Source organism: Ursus americanus, chromosome 4, assembly GCF_024610735.1.
Source record: "Ursus americanus isolate L20-20 chromosome 4, mUrsAme1.1.p, whole genome shotgun sequence".
Taxonomy (NCBI): domain Eukaryota; kingdom Metazoa; phylum Chordata; class Mammalia; order Carnivora; family Ursidae; genus Ursus; species Ursus americanus.
In genome coordinates this window covers 23,501,971-23,518,053 of record NC_142130.1, presented here as the reverse complement: position 1 = coordinate 23,518,053, position 16,083 = coordinate 23,501,971, and the positions used below count along the sequence as shown (strand labels likewise).

The following is a 16,083-nucleotide window of genomic DNA, read 5'->3' as shown; positions in this document are numbered from 1 at the left end:
CCCACTACCCTAGTAATGACTTTGAAACCGCATTGCTTACTGTGTTACTGTTACAGATAAAACTATAAAAAGTCCATCTATTGGAATCAGAATGCCACCATGTCGTTTCAGTATACATGCACACAAGCAAGAAAAAAGGTGTTTTGCCCCAACTCAGTTTTTACTGAACAAATCACTGATGCCGGGTGTAAGCAAATTCTCAGTATTCTAACGTTCCAGAAGATTACTGCGAATTTCATTAATGAACTCTCCCTGTCATGTTTTAAAGCAGCCACAGCCTCACGATAGTAGAGAGCTACATGCTCTTTGAAGCCTTTCCTCTTCCACTGGCTCATTTACCACCTGCTCTTGTTTGACTCATGAAGAAAAGGGGAACCCTTCACCCCCCAGCTCAATATTGAGATAAATTAGATCTCTTTTCTGTGGGTTTCTGAGGACAATTTCTAAAGGGAGATCCAAACGTGTTCTGAGCACGGGTGATGGGCAAAGAATGGATCTGCTTCTTTGTAACTCCAGGTCAGCATGGGACGCCACCCCGAGCCTGTCTACTTCTCAGTAAATAGGGAATGAAGGGATGGAATCACTTTAGATTGCACAACTTGGGCGTGAATGTTATGGTTTTGTTTTTTATTTGTTTTTTACTAGGTTTGTTTACCTTAGAATCACACATACTTCGCAACTACTCAAAGGCCCCCTTTACAGTTTGGCAGACATTTACACCTCTTTGCTAACTAGGTAGGGTCCCCTAATTTGAGCAGAGGGCTTACCCTCTGGGGTTCCTCTCCCACCACCATTCTCTACCACTTAAAAAGCGGGTGAGCACCCAAGCCTGCCAAGAGGTCTGAGTGGTCCTAAGCGTGTGTCACATGACTTGATACCCAAAACAAGTCCAGGACACACATACTCATTCTTCCCTTCACATTATATAATCATATCCTCAAGGAACACAGGAAAGAAGGGTTGACTCACACCCGCTCCTCTGATTCCAAGGCCCAACCATCTCCCATCCCACTAGTACAGCCTGTGCAGAGACTGGGCAGGAAAGACTTTCACTGTACAAGGGAGGAAACTGCAGCCCAGGAAGGTAAGTAGCACAAAAAGCTAAGTGGGGTCTCTGGCTTCTGGCTTCTTGATGCCTTTTGCTGTATGATGATACTCAAGGCAGCTCCCTACTGGGCAAGCAAGCAATAGACAGGAGAATGTGGAGGAGGCCAGGACAGGGGGAAAGTAAACCACTTAGTAAACACTACGGAAAACTGATCCCTGATGATAACTGTAATACTCCTTACCATAGCGACCATTGGGATCCATGGCTTTGTTTAATAACCGACACCTATTTAAATCCTTAAGGAATTCATTCTCTGTCTTAAAGGGTGTTGTTATAAAAACCATCATAACTTTGACTTTACTCTGGGTTACCAACAACAACTCTTTTACGCAAAAAGAGACACTAAAACCAGACACCTGGCTTCAGGTCCTCAGTGTTCCCATCTGGAAAATAGAAGGGTCTGGCCAGGGGATTTCTAAGGCGAGCATCCTGATAAGAAAACTATACTCAAAGCGCCCTGTGGAATTACCACAAAAATGAAACCCTCTAGAACCCCTAAGAAAAGAAACAAGTGTAGCCAGGAGATAACAAGGACAGGACGAAACAGCACATTAGCTTTGGGGAAACCCGGACTCGAAGTGTTCTTTTGGTTTTCCAACTTTTCCTCTGCCAAATATAAAAATAGGCAGCTACTTCCGTGGAACTCTCAAAAAGAATTTAATTAAATAAAATCAATGAAAATAATGCTTTGTTCTCCCACAAGTGGCTCAGGAGTATCCCGCTTAGAGACACTTTCTTCCCTGCGGGGCTGATGTCAACAGCCCAATGCTTAGGCCCAAACAAAGGCCTCCTGGCACAGGGATGAGAGGCAAAACATCTAGGTCTCCACAACTGGCCCTATTCCAATCTGAGGGGAAAGGGGCAGCGAGGAGAGAAAAATAACTAAGCTTTTGAAAGGCTAGGAGAAGAGTCAAGAATTACTAAATCTATCGTTTCTCAAGTGAATAAAGAACTCTTGAAAGGGATAATGGAAGGGTGCAGCTTTCAATCTGAATTACTTTCTTTGTTTAACTCTGTTCTGCCTATGGTCACAGACTTGTACACCAACCCAGCATCCTGGTTTTGCCTTTGGTAGCTGGCAAGGCCTGGGGGCAGTGTGGGAGTTGGGAGACCTGGACTCAAATCCTCGCTCTCTCCAATTTCACTTGGTTTAAACTCAGACAAGTGGCTGCACCTTCCAGGCCTCCATTTCCTGCCTGTAAAAGAAGAGGGTTCACTAGATTCCCTCTAGATCCTCAGTAGCAGGGGTTTAGGGCTGAAGGCCCTCCAGTTCTCCCCAGGGACAGGTTTAATTTCCATAGGTCCTGGCAGCCGGATGGCTCAGCAAACACGCTCTGGCAGCGGTTGCCCCCATTCCTGCACACACCAACCACCCACTCCCACACCTTAGGGGCTTGCCTCTGCACCAACACCATCACCTGTAAGGCCAATTCACCCTCCCACCCACGTCACTACTGCCGGAACAGGTCTGATCAACTAAAATCTGCCAAGCTGAGCTGAGCATACGGGAGCAAAGAAAAAGCAAAACAAACAAGCGCCCTCTCCTCTCTGGACCTCAGAATTTCTCTCAAACTGATAGAACTGAAGATACGAGCGTCCCTCCCCAGAACAAGAGGCTAGCCTTGCTTGTAAAAACACATAACAAGCCCCAAGCCAAACGGGGCCAACGACACCCGGGCTGACTAGACACAGGGAAAGGACCTACAAGGCAAGCAAAAGGCCGAGAAGACCTAGACAGCGCTGGGCGCTGTTTAAACTGGACCGTTCTTTCTGCAGGCTGGGGAGGCGCTCGCGATCTCCCAGCAGGGGCAGTCGCCAGAGTGCGGGGACAATGGTGCGCTAGACACGGTCTTCTTTTGGAGGGGAACCCATGGACCCTTAACTCAACCCGGGTCTTTAAGACGTGCGGTGGAAGTGAGGGGCTGTCCTGGTCACATCAAGTAATGCACCACGGCCGGGGACAGGCTCTTGGCCTGGGGTAAGCTTTTTGTAACCGCTTTCGTGTTTTTCGTTTCCCCGTTTTTCAGTCTGGCAGTTTAGTCTGACGGCCAAGTGGTACCTTTTCAATGTCTCTTGTCGTCCTCCTCCGGCAAGTGGCGCCCCGCGCGCCGCTCCCTCCCCCGCGGCTCGAGACAATGGCCAGGTTCCGCAGAGCGGCCCTTCCAGGGCCAGCGAGGCGCCGGGATCCCAGGGTAGAGCGCACGTGCGTTTGTTGTGGTGCCTGAGCCCCCACCCCCGCCGCAGGCCTCAGCTCCCGGTCTGCAGAACAAGCTGTCGGGATCCCCAGGACGCCGGAGTCGGCGAGGCGTCCCACACCTTCCCGACGGTGCGGTGCAGAAAGCGGGGCTCCCGGGGGCCGAGCGCACGTGGGTTTGTTGTGGGTACGCAGGCTCGCGGAGCCCGGGGGACGCCAGGGCTGTCCCCGGGCCGGGACCGACACACAGACACCCCGGCCCAAATGGTGGCCGGCCCGCCGGCGAGACGGCTGAGGCGGCGCAGGGCACCGGCTCGGCGCGCCCCGGGCCCCGCCGCCCCGCTCCCCTCCCGAGCCCCTTCGCGCGCCTCCGCCCGGACCCCGGGCCGCGCCGCCGCCCTGCGCACCCCTACTCACTCGCTGCGCGCTCAGCCGCCCAGGCTGCGGCTGCTCCGCCCGCTCCGCGCCCTCGCCGGCCGGCAGCAGCTCCCTTTGTTAGCGCCGGGCAGTGCCCCAGGCGTCTTCCCCGGCCCGGCCCTGCCCTGCACTCCCCTCCCCCAGGTGCCGCCCGACTCGGCTCCCCGCGGCCGCAGGGGAGCCTGGCCGCTGGGAGCCCAGCGCCAAGTCCCGGCGGGAGGGTCTGCTGGGGACGGGTGGGGGACCGGGGCTGAGGGGTGGAGGGGACGGCGAAGGAGGGGAGAAGAGCGCGGCAGAGGGGCGGGGGAAGCGACGGGCTCCGTTATGCAAATTGTCGGGCCGACGGGGTGGGTCCCCGGTTTCACGGTGCCCCAAACCCCCTGGCGTGGCCCTCCGGGGGTCTCTAGTAAGCGGGCCTCCGGATGAGGGGTGCCGGGGAGCGCAACGCGTGATGCTGGGACCCTGCCTCCTGCTGAGGAGGCCGGACGGGGGAACAGGAGGAGGGGCGACGCGGCTGGGCCGGGATCCCCAAATGCTGGCTCACCTCCCGGGTCCGCAGGTCCGGAGGGTTGAATCCGACACTCTCTCGGGCCTTTCAAGGGGAACTATAAATCCTGGCTCTGCTACCGACTGACCGCGTGACCCTGAGCAAGTCACTTAGCCTCTCTGAACTATTCTTATGTAGAATATGAAAATACAAAATCTCTTTCACGGGGTTTGACCAGAACCTCCCAGCATCAGGCGTGGCACGTGCCTTTCAAACACCGCAAATGCAAAAGGGGAGTGTGGGCCCGAGCTGTCTGCAGGCTGGGGGACCGGAAGCCTCAGGTAGGGCGGTGAAGGAGTGAGATTCCGTCCCTTCACTGAGGCTGATCAGGGGCTTCCAGGGGGAGGCGAGAGGAAACGGCAGGTTGCAGGTTGAGCAAGCATCACATTGGTATACTAACCACAGAAAGCCGCCCTACAGGAAGGCCAGAAGCAGCTTTGGGCTGCCACTCCGGTCCCCATAGACAGGATGGGACTACCAATGCAGTAATCATCGCCTGAATGTATTTTGAGCACCCACTTCGCACCAGGCTCTGTGCTTGGAGGGAAGGGCAGAGTGGAAGGTAGTCTAGGTCCTCTGGGGACACAATGTGGAGGACGCAAGTACCAGTCCTTGAAGCCCAGACATAGAACTCTCTCCAAATCGAGGTGACCACTCGCCACCACCCACTTGAGAAAAAGGAGCTCACATCCTCATCTCAACTCCATCACCCTTCTTCCAAATATTGCTTCCTCCCTTCCCAGATCCTGGACCCCTCCTGCTATGCTGCCTGCCCTTCCCAGGAGCTGAGGAAGCATTACTGCTCAGTGCAGAGAGCTCCAGTGGGATGAGGTGCCAAGCAGAGCGAATTCAAATCTCTGTGACCAACTAGCTGTGTGTTGGTTTGAGTTCCTCAACCTCTCTGAGTCTCTTTGAACCTCTCCTCTTCTGTATGGTGGAGATATTAATGACAGTGTTGTTTTCAGGATTATGTGAAACAAGCTCTATGAAGCCTTTAGCTTACTATCTGGCATGTAGAGGTGTTCGTAACAGTAAAATGTATGAGTGAACGAGTGGAAGTAGACAAACTCATAAGACTGTTTCTGGGAGGATGCCATATTGAAGATTTCAAGCTTTAGTCTCGAAAAATCGGAAACTCTTAAAAGATCTCATGCAGGGGCATGGCAGGCATCCTGGTGTTTTATACTGATTTTCCTGATAGCTTACTGGAAAATGGATGGCAGGAGCAGGGACTGTGAGCATGGACCATAGAGACCAGCTTGCAAACTGCCGTCCGGGGAGATATAACAGGAGCTGAGGCAATGACAGCAGGAATGAAGAAAAGACATGCAAATAAAACCTACCATTTGGGGAGCAAAGGCGTTTCGCCTTATTATATTGTCTCTCCTTGTCATAAGATATGTGATGGCCTTAGCCCCATTGTATGGATGAGAAAATTGAAGTCACCAAGGAAAATGGAAGAGCTAGAATTTGAACCCTCTTCCACATTAATGGAAAGCCTTAATCATTTCCTCCCTCAGTATCACTTTTGTGTCAACACTACTTAAGAACCAACAACAAGGGGGTAGCTGGCTGGCTCAGTCAAAAGAGCATGCGACTCTTGATCTGGGGTAATGAGTTCGAGCCCCACAAGTATAGAGATTACTAAAAATAAATAAATAAATAAATAAATAAATAAATAAATAAATAAATAAAGAACAAGAAACAGAGGAGAGGCTTTTCTAGAAGGTTCTCCAGTCCCGCTCCATAGCAGTCTTTACAAGGAGAACTACAGCCGAATTATGGAGAAAACAAAGGAAGAGGCTGACTTTGAATTTCCTCAGGACCCCGATGACCGGAGATGACATGAAACGGCCAAGAAGTTTCTGGGGCTATGAGGCAGATGAGTGGGCAGGTAGGGAAGATGCCCCTGCAAGATGTCCAGGGTGGGAGCAGCTGTGGAGCCATTCCCTTTGGGGGCTACTCCCTCAGGGTTGCAGCTGGGGCCTTCTGACCTGTAAGTGAGAGGCAGGAAGTGGGTGGTCCTGTCCTCCCCAGCCTGCCCAGGAGGCTTTCCCATGTATTCTCTCTGGGGCCCCTGCCTTGACAGGCTCTTTTTCGTTGAAGTACAGATACCTAATTTCGCTCTGGACACTATCTCCAGCTCCCCACCCCCCCCCCCATGAACTCAGTCTCCGCTCATGAATTATATTTTAGGTAATGCCTTTCTTGGTCATCCTTTTAGGCACTTTCCCGACTAATACAAATAATGCCCTACTTTATAATGTTCATTTGCAACAATCCACTCACAGTATTTTCATAGCACTCTTGAATTGGAGGTGGTGCTATTACACAGTCTTGCAAGGAATAAAGAAAGCACAAAGGGTTGAAAATATCCTCCCAAACCCTTCTTCCTTATCCCACTCTACCTGCTCACATAGAATCTTTGACAGCCCCCGAGGTTCTTCTCTGCACCCCTTCAGCACCCATTGTCCAATATAAGGGTGGGCTCAGGGCTAAAGGAACCACCCTGTGGTCGGTCTGTACCCCCTACCCTGGGCCTCGGTGCTCTCAGCCTCAAAGATAAAGATACCTATACACAGCTAAGTCTATGGAGCCCAAAGCAGAAAATAGAAGTAGAGTCACAGCATCTCTAGGAGAACAACACTAGGGGGCAGAGGCTGGACACCAGAGACAGGCAGAGGCTGGACACCAGAGACAGGCCTCGGGGAGGACCACAGCCACAGGACCGGGAAGTGGCTAGCCCGACCGTTCCTAGTACAGCAAGCAGTACAGCACCAAGACCTCAGAGTGTGATATGGGCATAGTATGAGTAGGTGTGGTCAGAGAAATGGATGTATCCTGTGGGCACAGGTGTCGTTGGACTGCGCTTCGCCCAATCAACCTCAGTGTTCAGCCCTGTCCTAGGAGATACGAGCAGAAACCAAGTCTCAATTCTCAAATCATTGATGGTTGAGCCAAATATCTTTTGGTTCATAATAATAACAGTTGCCATGTACTGAACACCTCCTGTATGCAAGGCAATCTATGTGCCTGTTCTCGTTTAATCCTCACTTGGCAGAGGGGGTATCGTTCTAGAACCCTGGTGTACCTAAGTCCTCTTAGATGACTCCTCCTGTTCTTGCCTTAAGGCCAATCTTAGCATGAAATTAATGTACAGGAGGCAAGGGGATGGCTACAAATCTCATTCCAAGACCATGACAAAGGGAGAGAGGTCTTTCCTGCAGGTTTCTTAAGGAGACAAAATGGGGTCACACCAAACATCAAGATGCAAGGCTTCCTAAATATCTGCTTACAACATCCCTTTCTCTGATGTTCGACTCCTGACATCACCTTCTCACATTTCTCTACCTGCCTCCTCAGCATCCCTCACCCTCCCGTGATACTCCTCCAGCTCCCTCCCACTTCCCAAGTCCTTCCCTCTAGAGGTTTTCCTTAATTTGAACTAGCCTCTCTCTGCAACTCCAAAAGGTATGAAAAAAAGAGTGGGAAGCTGCAAGAAAAATAAAGACAATGCACGTGAATATAGATCTCTACATTACAAATGGCTTACATATACATTACCCCATTTGAGCCCTTTGCAGACTCACAATAGCCTGTGAGGTGAGTATGGCTCCTTATCATCCCCACTTACAGATGAGAAAACTGAGGCTCAGAAGTAAAGCGAATTGCCTAAAGTCCATCAGTGCGTGTTGAGCGATGCCCTGAAACCAAGTCCTCTTTCCTTCCTACCACATGTGGCCCAGGGCTGCAAAAGCCTGGAGGGGCACATCAGACTGTCAGTAACACTTCACGCACTGCTGCCTGCCCAAACTGCTGCCCTAGGGCCCCAGGGCAGGACTCAGAAGCTGTGCTCAGGAGATCTCACTCACTAGCAATGGAAGGAAGTGCAGGGGCGAAAGGACTCAGAAATCAAAGATGCTTGTAATAAATGCCCTCAAAAAGTTCCAGGAAATTTTCTTCTTTCAAGGAAAGAATCACCAAATTGGAAGCTGCCTCCTGTGTATTTATTACCTGAGAATGACCCTCAGAAGACCTACAGTAAGGGTCAGTCTGTGTGCAAGAGAGTGTGAGGGGCAGTGAAACTCTCTGAAATTAACAAATGTTGGGGCGCCTGGGTGGCACAGCGGTTAAGCATCTGCCTTCGGCTCAGGGCGTGATCCCGGCGTTCTGGGATCGAGCCCCACATCAGGCTCCTCCGCTATGAGCCTGCTTCTTCCTCTCCCACTCCCCCTGCTTGTGTTCCCTCTCTCGCTGGCTCTCTCTATCTCTGTCAAATAAATAAATAAAATCTTAAAAAAAAAAAAAAAGTTTTGAGGGGAAGAGAATCAGTATCTGATGCCTGTTCGTGATGTCTCCCAAACCTGCCTCTGTAGGGCCTCATGTTTTTAAAAAGCTATTGTTAATAGTTGTTCTAATTTTACAGATCAAGTTTGCTTTCGGAAATTTAGAAAAGTCAGAGAGGTCTAAAGAAGCAAGGGGTATGGGGTACCTGGGTGGCTCAGCCGTTAAGTGTCTGCCTTCAGCTCAGGTCATGATCCCAGGGTCCTGGGATCGAGCCCCACATCAGGCTCCCTACCGTTCAGTGGGAAGCCTGCTTCTTCCTCTCCCACTCCCCCTGCTTGTGTTCCCTCTCTTGATGGCTGTCTCTCTCTGTCAAATAAATAAATAAAATCTTTTAACAACAAAAAAAAAGAAGCAAGGGGGAAATATTGTCAGCCCATCAGCCACAGGCAGAATTAACCTTTTGGCCTATTTTCTTCTGCTTATTTGCTATATATTTTTCTACAGCTTTCCATAGTTGAGATCATAATCTATATCATTGATATCCAGGTTTTTCCCCCGTGGAGAGTATAACATAAGCATTGCCTGTATGTATGTCATAATAAATTTATTCATTCACCTCAGCCCTTATTAGATGCAAGGCAAGCATTCTGAGTCAAGTTGTTATTGGTGTATTTGCACCATTTGTTGGTTGGAAAAGAGACAGTTTAGGGACTAAGAGTACTTACTGACTCTGGAGTCAGGCTGCCTGGGTTTGAATCCTGATTCTGCCACATCCTAGTTGCGTGACCTTGGACCAGTTAATGAACCTCTCTGGCTCCATCTCCTAACCTATAAAACGAGGATAGTAGTATCTACCTCACAAAGTGGTTCTAAAGATGAAATGAGTTAATTACATGAAAAGTGCTTAGAATAGTAGATGTCATGGTAAGCACTAAGGAGTTGCTATTAGCAATATACGGTTATGTGCTTGCACCATAAATTATTCAACTATTCTCCGGCAGCTGGACATTAACATTGCTTCCAATTCTCCCACGATTATAAATAGCCCTATAAACCGTTGACTGCATGCATCAGGGGAGGAAAGGTAGATTGAGACTCTGCTGTGAAAACATTTGAGTGCCAAGATAAGGCATTAAGAATTAAGAAATTCTGGATAAACGACCCAGGAGAAAAACTCACCTTGGAAGGAGACATCCAATCAATTTGAAGAGATGACATTTAATTGTACGTGGCAAACATCTGTTGAGCTCTGTGGGCCAGAAAGGGTCTAGGCCAGGTCAGGAAACACCGAGATGAACAGGGGACAGCGAGACGAGCAAGAGACAGGCCCGACTCTCCAGGACCTTTGGTCAGTTACGAAACTGTCACAGCTGTTATGTCCAGGAGTAAATTTCCACCGTGACATAGTTCTGCATTATCACCTACGTGTGCAGGAATTAGAGAACGCCTCATTTCAAATGACAATACAGCAGAGAGTACGAACTCGGCCAGTCCTCCCTTCACACCCTCTTTGAGAAGGCTTGATCAAGAATGTCTGTTTCTTGGGGTGCTTGGGTGGCTCAGTCCATTAAGCATCTGCCTTTGGCTCAGGTCATGATCCCGGAGTCTTGGGAACGAGCCCCACATTGGGCTCCCTGCTCAGTGGGGAGCCTGCTTCTTCTACCTCTCACCCTGCTCCTGCTCTCTCTCTCTCTCTCGCTCACTCTCTCTCTCCCTCTCAAATAAATAAAATCTTAAAAAAGAAAAAATGCCTGTTTCTCAGAAGTGTTGTGACACTAGAGATGGCATTCATGAAGCCCTTAGTCTAATGTCTGGTACATGGCAGAGACTCAAAAAACGAATAGCTGATATTTACTGAGCACTTGCCAAGTGCCAGGTACTACGTTAAGTACTTTCTAAACATTCCATCATGGCACACTTGCAGCAACCCTGTTAGGGAGAGACAATCAACTTTATCATTCATATTTTAGAGAGGAGGAAACAAAGAAATGAGTGACTTAACCAGGGTCACACCAGGAGTAAGCGGTGAAGCTGGATTCTTAACCCAGGCATTTGATTAATGACAGCAAGCCAATAGCCAGGGTTGAATTCGGGTGGTTTAGACATTCAAAGGATCACGCCATTGATTATCGTCCTTCACCAGCTTCTCCCCAAAGAGAACTGGCATTTCATGAGAGAAGCTACACCACACAGAGTGCCCCAATCTCTGAGTCAGCAGGCCTGAATTCTACCCCCAACATTCACGATTCAGACTGCAGAAATCAGATCAGGGACTTCCCCTTTGCTACTCTGAAATGAGGGCAGTTGGACTAAATTAGTAGTTTCTCAACCGAGTAGACCTTTGAAATCACATGCAGAAATCATGTAAAATAATAAATTCTCTTCTCCCCCCAACATTTCAGCGGTTCGGGGGTCAGAACTTGGGTATCTGTCATTGTTAACATGGTCCCCAGGCAGTGCTGATGATGGGCAGGGTTGACAGATGAGTCGACAAGGTTTCACCTAAGGCTCTTTCTTTCTAACTTGTCCCAAAGGAACAGGATAAAAAGCCACCAACCGTGCCTAAGCACCATGGTGCTCCATGACCACGGGAGCCCTCTCTCTCAATAGCACCCCGAGTGAGGGACCTTCTGCCAAGGGACTGTGAGCTTTGGATGGCTCAGACATGGCCACAGCCTCAGCCACGTTCTTGTTGACAATCATCACCAATAGTTAATGCACCACCAACCGCTGGACAATAGCCTATGGAAAGGGCCACATTTCTCCATCACTGGCACAGCTCCTAAGGTCAAATGTCTCCTGGAAAGCAGCATGAGCTTTCTAGACCCTCCTTGTGTCGGGTACAACACAAAAACTTTGGTACTTCCCAGGAGAAACCTGAGTGTACAGCTACAACGTGACCCTGCCAGGAGTTGGTGTGGGCACTGGCGATTTGAATTAATCCATAAGGAGCTCTGCTAAGGTCTAAGCGTGTGCAAAATCAGATAGGCGTTTGAGGGGCACTGATAAGGCTCAGTGCAGGAAATAGCCCCTGAACAATGCCACATCATCCATTACAGTCTTCCTTCGCTGATAACGTACTCAACTGTCAAGTTCAATTAGCAAGCAGGTGGTCTAAAATGAGAATAAGAGCCTGTATCGCTCAACTCCAATGGCTCAGAGCACTGCAGAGTCATGACCTGAAGGCCTCAGAATGACTCCATCCAAAAGTCAGGGACACCAGGGCAGGCCCCCTTAGGCCGAAGATTTGTGTGCGTTCCTGAGGGTTTGAAGGAGGGGGAGTACAGGCACTTGTATTAAATAGATACCATTGTATTATTGTATCAGATCGGCTTGGGGTCCTATCACATGAGCTGTAATTGCAGGGAGCAAGGGATACCATTTATCATACCTCTCTATGCAGTTCCTCTATGAGGACTTCCTCAAGCTCACAGAAAGGACAGAGAGTAAGAAACTCATTTCCTTGCCCCAAATAGATGCAAAGTTCCTAAGTCCACATTCAGAGGGAACTAACTGTACAGGAGAGATTTTTGTTTGTAGACTCTGGGCCTCATCCCAGGTTGGGTTAAGAAGAAAGGGCCACAGAGCACACACTTGATTTTAATCTACCCCCTTTAAAATGTGTTCCTCACTTAGAGGACTCCCAAGGTGCTCTGCTGTACATCTTTCAACTGATCTCTATTTTGCAGATAAATCAGCTGAGGCCTAGAAACTCAAATGGCCTGGCAAAGATTACCTAGCTAATAAGTGGCAAAGTTTGGACTAGAGCCTACATCTTCTGACTCTGTTATAGATGCTAATAAGGGGCCACAGGGCAGCCCGGAAAGTATAGAGAGAACCAGAGGCTTAAAAAGCAGAAACTGCTGTGGGCCAGCCCCCCATAATGAGACCCCTGAGAGGAATCAGGCCCTGCTCATTATTTTCCAACTCTTCAGAGTGGTCAGGGATCATTAGGCTGGGTTTTCAGCCTGTCTCTTCAAAGGGCTAAGAAAGCGATTAATGGCATGGTAGAGAATGGCCAGAAGCCTGGTGGAATGTTATTGTTTCTGCTGGGAAGACGGAAGTCACTCATCATTTGTGTGAGGCTAGACCCCCGATAGTACATTTCCTTCACCTCAGCGTTTTTGGCGCAGAGGGTGAGGTGGCCTCCCTGCTTCGGAGATCTCGTGAGCTGGAAGAAATAATAATTCTCAGTTATTGATTACTGAGGTGAAACAGAGCGTGCTAAGATTAGGATCTGGATATTCCAGGATGATCTGAGAGATAATAATGACTTCCTCAAATTACTGAGCCGCCAATGGAACCACGCCATCGTTAATCCTCACAAAGACCCGTGCGCGTGCGTCATTACGAGCAGTTACAAAGGAGATAGCTAAGGCTTAAAGGGTTTGAATAATTGGCCAAAGGCCACGTGTCTTGTAACTGGCAGAGCCGGGGATTGAACCAACGTGTGCATGACTTCAAAGCCACTCTTTAACCACCGTGCTCATCATCAGTTTTTCCTTGGAGGCAAAGTGATGTGAGGTTGGCCTGACTCACCTCCCCATTATCTCTGCCGCTAGCGCTCGCTTATACCTTTTCAGTTCTCTGAAATGTCCTCTTCGTCTCGCTCTGACTGCATGAACACAACCCCTCCACTAAAGTCTAATTCAACCCTGAGCTGCTGCAGGAAGCCTGGAGTCCAAAACCATTTCTTCCTTCTCTAAAGTCTTAGAAACACTTGTAGAATTTCCCAGGGCCGTTTTTTTTTTTTTTTTTTCATTCATGAAATATAAAACTAAATGAGGTTGGGTTTTTTTATATACTTTCAAATAAATATGCATTAGATATTTCATAGAAACACTGTTTTATATTAATCAATCCACAAATCAGGACAAAATTTCCTTTAACAGATTCAGAGATGTGAATTGATTCAGTACAGAATCTTCTTCTAAGCCATCCCCCAGATGTGAACCCAGAATCATAGAGGTATGGAAGCGGGGGGTCCCTCCTGGTTTCACCCATGGCCAAGAAACAGACCTGCTCCTCTTAGCTGACATTTTCCTCTCTGAGCCTCTCCAAGGTCTTTAAAAAAAATTCCAGAAAGGCCGTGCCTCTACAGCAGGCTAGTGCCACAGCTCGTTCCCTAAATAACTCATGAGACAGGAGCTGTCTGTGTGGTAGTGGCATTTCAGCGGGCTTTGGGGTCAAGCAAAATGGAGTGTGACCCCTGCAATGCTTTTTACTAGCCAGGTGGCTTCGGGAAAGACCCTTAACCCCTCTGAGCCCATGAAGTGGGAACACTATAAGGTTTGAAAGATCACGGTAAAGATCAGCAATAATGCTATTATGAGCATCAAATAGGTACTCAAGAGATGACAGCTATTGCGATTGTGAGATGTGACCCCCAATCAAAAGGAGGCAAACAACTAACTTCCCTGGGGCCAATTCAGAAAAAAAGATAAATGCTTTTGGTCTTGCCTAAAATGCCTCCTTCTTCTCTTCCTTCTCTCCAAATCCCATTAAAAATTAAACATTGTAACTTCAATTACCTGTTTGTGTCCCTCCAAAATTCACATGTTGAAAACCTAACGCCCCAGGTGATGGTAGGAGGTGGGCCTTTGGGTGGTCATGAGGTCATGAGGCCGAAGCCCTCACAAATGGGATTCGTGCCCTTGTGAAAGCTGCCTGAGAAAGCTCCCTTGCCCTTCCACCGCATGAGGACACAGCAAAAAAGATGACCATCTGTCAACCAGGAAGCTAACCCTTGCTAGACACTGAGGCTGCCGGTGCCTTAGCTGTGGACTGCTTGGCCTCTAAAACTGCAACAAATACACTTCTGTTCTTTGTAAGCCACCCAGCCTCTCGTAGTTTAGTTATAGCAGCCTGAACAGATTTGTCCATGAGAAAATTAGCACCGCTTTTCAGCTTCTAAACGATTGCTGCTCATATCTGCCATTTTGAAAAAGAAGCAACATGGAGACAACGTTCTCACATTTAACCTTAAAATGACAGGCCTTGGACTGAATCAGAGATCTGGAGGCCACAGGAAGGTCTCGTAGTAGCGGCTACTCATCCCTCTGTGAGAAAAACCGAAGGTGTTACTGGAGATTTTACTACATTCGTAGAATGTCAAAGATTATCTCATTTCCCTCATGAGGAAACAAGCAGCAGAGTGATAGCGAAACCTCTCCTGTGTTGCCCAGGCAAAACCAGATTTCTTTCACCCCTCTGCCCATCAGTTTAAAGGCATTACTGAGTACTCCTTGCACACTAGCTCCCAGGGGTGCAAGGCAGCGGGAGCCAGGGCCCCAGCCCTGCAGGAGTTCACAGGATGGGGAAGCAAAAGGCACAGCCATGACGGGACACCTCAAGACTTTCATGATCCAGAGCTAAGTGGGGCAAACTCCATGGTACACGAAGTATACTTGTTCCGTTCACTGTTCCATCCCCCGTCCTTAGAATAGTTCCACTGAGGCAGCACGTATATTGTTAATGCAGTTAATGGACTCTGGAGCCACAGGGGCTAGAATTGAATCCCAGGTCACTCAAGGAATAGCTGAGCAATCTTGGGCAAGTGACTTAATCTCTCTGTGCTTCAATTTTCCCATAGTAAAGCATGCATAGTATTATAAAGATGAAATGAGATAACCCATGTAAAGTATTTAAAAAGTGCCAGCACAGGGTAAATACTCAAAGGACATTAACCATAATTAGTATTCTAAACAATCACATTATTACAGAAGAAATTAGTATTTGATGAGTATATATATATACATATATGTGTGCATACTTGATATGCCATCAAATGATAGTTGATGAATAAATGAATGAATGATGGAATGAAGTGAATGAATGCAGTTGGAGTCAGAGAAGGAAGGGATTTTTGCAGGCTGAAGTGCTCAGGGAAGGTGTCCTAGCAGAGGCCAGACCTGAGCCAGGCATTTAAGAAAGTGTAGGATCTGAGCAGGATGAAACAGAAAGAAAAGAAAAATGTTTACACTTTCAGAAGATCTCTTAGACAAAGACTTAACATCTAAAGATGTTTATTAAAGTGTTAATTTTTTTTTTTTTTTGTAAAATACTGGAAACAGCCTAAATAGCCACTGAGGAAATCAAAAACAATTTGATAAATCTATAAAATAAATTACTTTTAATCCATTAAAATGATATTTTCAAACAATAGTGAATAACAAATATGTTCAGATTGTAAGAGTCAAAAAAACCCACCACACATTATTCATAGAATAATCTCAACTAAGTAAAAACACCATTTGCCTATAAAAAGAAAGAAACGAAATTATCAAAGTGTTAGAAAGAAGGGATATGGATAATTTTGTTTCTTTAAATCTTTCTTAGTTTTACAAACATTCTACAATGGATATGTATTATTTTAATAATTGTGTTTGTTTTTAGTTGCGGTAAAATATAAAATTTGCCATTTTAACCATTTTTACCTGTCCAGTTCAATTAATAATATTTTTTGAAGTCTTATATTTTTCTCGGGTGAACAAGAGTCCCAGGCCCAGGGCCTTGTTCACACTGCCATCC

The 16,083-nt window shown here is 47.8% G+C and overlaps 1 protein-coding gene and 1 long non-coding RNA gene across 6 annotated transcripts in view; one reads left to right on the top strand and one right to left on the bottom strand.

Moving 5' to 3' along the window:
• Window positions 1-4,403, bottom strand: part of ST6GAL1 (ST6 beta-galactoside alpha-2,6-sialyltransferase 1) — a 116,876-nt gene extending 112,473 nt beyond the window's left edge. For 4 of the 5 annotated variants that reach the window (XM_087861483.1, XM_045811223.2, XM_045811229.2 and 1 more), the window contains exon 1: window positions 3,720-3,982. The gene's annotated coding sequence lies outside the window, so the exon portion shown is untranslated. Of the gene's footprint in view, window positions 1-3,719; window positions 3,983-4,263 lie in introns of those variants that run through there. The other variant, XM_045811225.2, reaches the window with a different exon arrangement.
• Window positions 2,488-16,083, top strand: part of LOC148110218 (uncharacterized) — a 34,538-nt gene continuing 20,942 nt past the window's right edge. Inside the window, exon 1 of the long non-coding RNA XR_015724159.1 lies at window positions 2,488-3,086. This is a non-coding gene — a long non-coding RNA (uncharacterized LOC148110218). The remainder of the gene's footprint in view (window positions 3,087-16,083) is intronic.